A 5,333-nucleotide genomic window follows, 5' to 3' on the forward strand; every position below is an offset into this window, starting at 1 on the left:
ATATTATATTATATTATATTATATTATATTATATTATATTATATTATATTATATTATATTATATTATATTATATTATATTATATTATATTATATTATATTATATTATATTATATTATATTATATTATATTATATTATATTATATTATATTATATTATATTATATTATATTATATTATATTATATTATATTATATTATATTATATTATATTATATTATATTATATTATATTATATTATATTATATTATATTATATTATATTATATTATATTATATTATATTATATTATATTATATTATATTATATTATATTATATTATATTATATTATATTATATTATATTATATTATATTATATTATATTATATTATATTATATTATATTATATTATAAATGACAATAAGTTGAAATTTTGCTGATTGTAGTATAGTCCATTTCATCAAGCACTAGATGAAAAATTGATAGCCAGTATCACAACAACCCAAACCCTTATATTTTTAAAATTAATTTTCTACATATATATCTAAATATAAACGAAGCTTCCCATGAGGGGGTTCATCTTAGTGGGGCAAGTGAAGCATATAAAGATTATTTATTTTTTAATAAAAAATAGAATACAAAGGCATTACATGATTAAAGAATTTTAGCATATAAAATTTATTTAATTTCAATTGAAATTGAAAACAATTAAATATTTCTAAATAAATACTAAAACTATATCTACACATGTGTTGTCATAGACTCATAGTAGACCTCATGTCCCAAAGTTGCGATATGTGAAAAACTAGAAATTGTAGCTTCAACTTAACTGCAAATCACAGTTTCTGATATTGAAACAAACATATGGTAAATAATCATGGTTTGAAGAAGTTGGCTTTTAAACCTTTGTCAGCTAAAGTCCTTATAGCAGCTGTCACCATAAGAACACCAAGAAGCATCCCTAAAGAACCAAGTACGAGGTTGAAGCACCAAATTATACCCTTTGTACGAGGTTTCTTAATAGCTAGCCACATGAAACAAGGGTATGCATATGTTACGGGCACAAGTGTGATTCCACCAAGTAGAGCTGCTAGGCTTGGCAAGAAAGGGAACGCAACCGCTATAAAAAATGCTAACCCTCCAAAGAATAATCGAAAGCATATTCTCACCCATTGTGGGCATTTCTTATTCTTTATGCTCGTGTATCTTAATTCTAGGTTGTCAAAAACGGGCATGGCATACACTTGGAAGCTACACAAACAATGTACTATCACTAGAACATATATTGCACCCATTGAGAATTTTGATAATTGATTTTTGTGAAATTGTCAGAACCCAATTAACAATCCTCGACCATGTATCTGAAAGAAACATTCATACGCAAACTGAAATGTTATTTATTTATAAAAAAAATGTACATTCATTAATATAAATATAATAATATTGTTTGAAATAAATATTTTTTTGTTAGCACGTGTGCTTGCCTGATTTCCATATGCCCAAAATCCGACAATTGCGAGGGGAAAAATACACATCGCAATGAGTATATATGAAATGGTTACTCCTCTACGCATCAATTCTTTTGATGTTTCCTTTAATTTGGAAGGTAGTGTCCCCTGCGAAACAAAAATCCAAAATAGAGTTTTAATATAAAAGAATATCATGTTGCAATTTTTAATCATAGTAATAATATTATATATAAAATGTAGTTGAATTTGGATATGATGAAGCATATACAATTGAATATTATATAATAATATTATTAATTACTTGCCTGTATTTCTAGCACAACATTGTGACCTCTGAAGGAAAGCACAATAATCCCAATAGCATTGATAACATCACTGATCTTCACGAGGGTTGATTCTTGTTGTGACACCAATGTAGTGTAAGACACTCCCATTGGTCTACCCTTAAGAGAAAGTGACCAAAAGAGTGTGCAGTAACTAATTGCAGTTACAGCACCCACCAAAGAAACAGCTGCCACTGAGTTGAGGTTAGGAAGTTGAACAATGAGAATGGCCAAACATGTAAATACTAAGAACCACACCACCCCGCTTGGCGTGTGTGCCCCACACATCTCCCCATTATCATTTTCACAAAGAATCTTGAATAACATCTTCATGGTCCCACCACCGGTAATTATAAACATTACGCATGTACCTCCTGATAGGTACATTATCGGAAATAATGCTGCTACTTTCCCTAATGTTGAACCTAAAAATTAATATGCAACCATTAATTTGCATATTGTATTAGCTATTGACGTTAAATACATAACTTGACTTACAAAAATAATTTACAATAAAAAAATATAATCATAACCTAACTTAAAAACTACTTTCTTACACGATATCAAAAGCATGACTCTAACACCACTCTTTAATCTTGATGATGGCTTATTTTTTTATTCTCCAAAGAATCTTTTTTTCTTTCCAAAAAAACTTATTATAAAACAATACTTTTAATTTTAAACAAATAAAAACAATAATATATATATATATATATATATATAACAAAATAGTAATATTTTTTTTAAAATAAAATAATAATGTCATATTGAAATAAATTTACCATAATTCATGTGAACATATTTACCAAATTAATTGATGTCAACATTTTGAATTGATGTCTATGTACCATTTTGCAGCAAATTCAATGTGAAATGGTGTCCGATTGTTCCATATATCCCAGAAAGTTTGTCATAGACAACCCAATAAAATTGTACATAGTTCCTTCCGGAATATTAATATCAAACGGAGAAAGAAAACCAAGGTTGCTTCAATTTTATTACCTAGAAATATAAATATGAAACACATTTAATACACAACTAATATAATTTAAATTTTGAATTTATAAAAGAAAGAATTAAACCTTGTCATCCATCAAATCATTTCCATTGCATAAAATTTATGTTTAAACCAAATTCGATGACTCATTTATTGGAGAAATTGAAGCAACAAAATCTGATTTTTTTTTCCAAGACATTAGAGAAAGATAAACACACACACACAAAAATGAATGATATGTATAAGGGAGACGCAAAAAATGAGAGATTATCGAAGGAAAGTCTGATGGCACTAAAAGAATTCGTAAAATAAAATAAATTTTTTAATTAAATTAATTTAAAGCGGTGGTTGCTAGAATAGTGTTTAAAAAACAATTACCTTAAAAACTGTCAATGTTTTGAATTTATGGGAATGAAATCAATGAGTACGGAGAGGCTGTAAGCAAACTGATTTCTAATTCTCATACCATTGTACTATTTTGCAAATTCAATTTGAATTGGTGTCCGATTGGTTGTTCTATATGCTCCAGAGTTAGACGCAATACCAAGAGAATGAAAGTTGTACACAACTCTCTCACGAATAGTAGTCTCAAATCGAAAAATAAGAGTTTTTCGCAATGTTGCTTGAATATTATCACCCTAACAATATGAAACACAATTTTGTTAAATTAATAACATAACAAATAAGTTTGTGTATAATTTAAAACTTTGAATTTATAAAAAAAAATATATATTAAACCTTGTCATCCATCAATACCATTTCCATAGCATAAAATTTATAGATCATGACGGAAATATCGCACAGCTCTAACAACCAAATCCCATAACTCCTTTTTTTTTGGAGAAATTGAAGCATCTGATTTTTTTGTTCAGACATTGGAGAACAATAAAATGAGAGATTATTGAGGAGAAAAAATGAGAGATTATTGAGAAGAGACGGTTAACTGAGGACGAAATTAAGAAGGAAATATGAAGACACCAAAAGAATTATTAAAATAAAAAAAAAAGAATATAAAATAAATTTTTTAATTAAATTAAGTTGAATCGGTGGTTGATAAAGTCGTGTTTAAAAAATAATTTATTTTTTAATTTTTAATTGGCCACTAAATTCTCAAGTTGTAGTGTATTGTATTTTATTTTTAATTCATTATTCTTATTTTTTTAATTGGCCATTAACTTCTCAACGGACGTATCGTGTGTAAAGTCGTGATGAAATGGAACTTTACTTTTGTAAAAACAAAAATCTGCACAATGAGTTATTATTTCTATTAATAGAAACTTAATATTTTTCTAACACTCTGCCTAGTTGGCACGTGTCAAACTTGTCAAATTATCAAGTTTGTTTTATTATAATGTATAGATTCCATAACTCCTTTTTTGGAGAAATTGAAGCATCTGATTTTTTTTGTTCAGACATTGGAGAACTGAGATATTATTAAGGAGAAAAAATGAGAGATTATTGAGAAGAGACGGTTAACTGAAGACGAAATTAAGAAGGAAATCTGAAGACACCAAAAAAATTATTAAAAAAAAAAGAATATAAAATAATTTTTTTAATTAAATTAAGTTGAATCGGTGGTTGATAAAGTCGTGTTTAAAAAATAATTTATTTTTTAATTTTTAATTGGCCACTAAAAATGGTGTATTGTATTTTATTTTTAATTCATTATTTTAATTTTTTTTAATTGACCATTAACTTCTCAACGGAGGTGTGTAAAGTCGTGATGAAATGAGACTTTACTTTTATTGTAAAAACAAAAATCTGCACAATGAGTTATTATTTCTATTAATAGAAACTTAATATTTTCCTAACACTCTGTCTAGCTCACACGTGTCAAATTTGTCAAATTATCAAATTTGCTTTATTATAATGTATAGATTGTTTCACTTTTAAGAGATTTTGATAAATAAATTATTTTTTAGGTCTCTTTAGTTTTTCAAAACACTATTTTTTGACAAAAAAGAAAAAGCATTTCCCCATTTGAATTCTAATATGTTGTTTCTTGAATTGTTTGATTTCCTTCAATATGCACAAATCATAATCAAGAAAACATTTAATTTGGATGATTAAAGTTCTCAAGATTTAAAAAAAACATGTGGCTACTTATTACATAGTTTCTATCGAAGAGGTGCTTCGTTGCCCGATGTAAGCCGCAGTTTATGAATTACAAGTTCCCCATTTTTAATCCTTCACTGGGTGTACCTCTAACATTTTTCTTAGTATTTGATTTCATTATACTACCAGTTTCATCATGTTTAAGAATTTTATTATAATAAAATATGTTATTTTAATATTATGGTTTGGTATTAATATTTTACTATTTAATTTTTGTTTAAAAATAGTTTGAATTTTTTACATTCAAATATACGAGATATGTTAAAAAAAATTCGTAGTGCCTATTTGTATTAATGTGTAATAGGAAATTACTAATATTTGATACATTAATTTGAAAACAGGATATTAGTTGTCCAAGTTGATACAATATTTGGCTTAAAATTTTTATAGTTGTTATCAATGAAAATTGATATATATATATATATATATATATATATATATATATATATATATA

The 5,333-nt window shown here is 26.1% G+C and overlaps 1 pseudogene; it reads right to left on the reverse strand.

The window, feature by feature from the left end:
• Window positions 1-850: 850 nt before the first annotated feature.
• LOC101501166 (lysine histidine transporter-like 8) overlaps window positions 851-5,333 on the reverse strand; it is a 5,745-nt pseudogene continuing 1,262 nt past the window's right edge.

Source organism: Cicer arietinum, chromosome 4, assembly GCF_000331145.2.
Source record: "Cicer arietinum cultivar CDC Frontier isolate Library 1 chromosome 4, Cicar.CDCFrontier_v2.0, whole genome shotgun sequence".
Lineage (NCBI taxonomy): Eukaryota > Viridiplantae > Streptophyta > Magnoliopsida > Fabales > Fabaceae > Cicer > Cicer arietinum.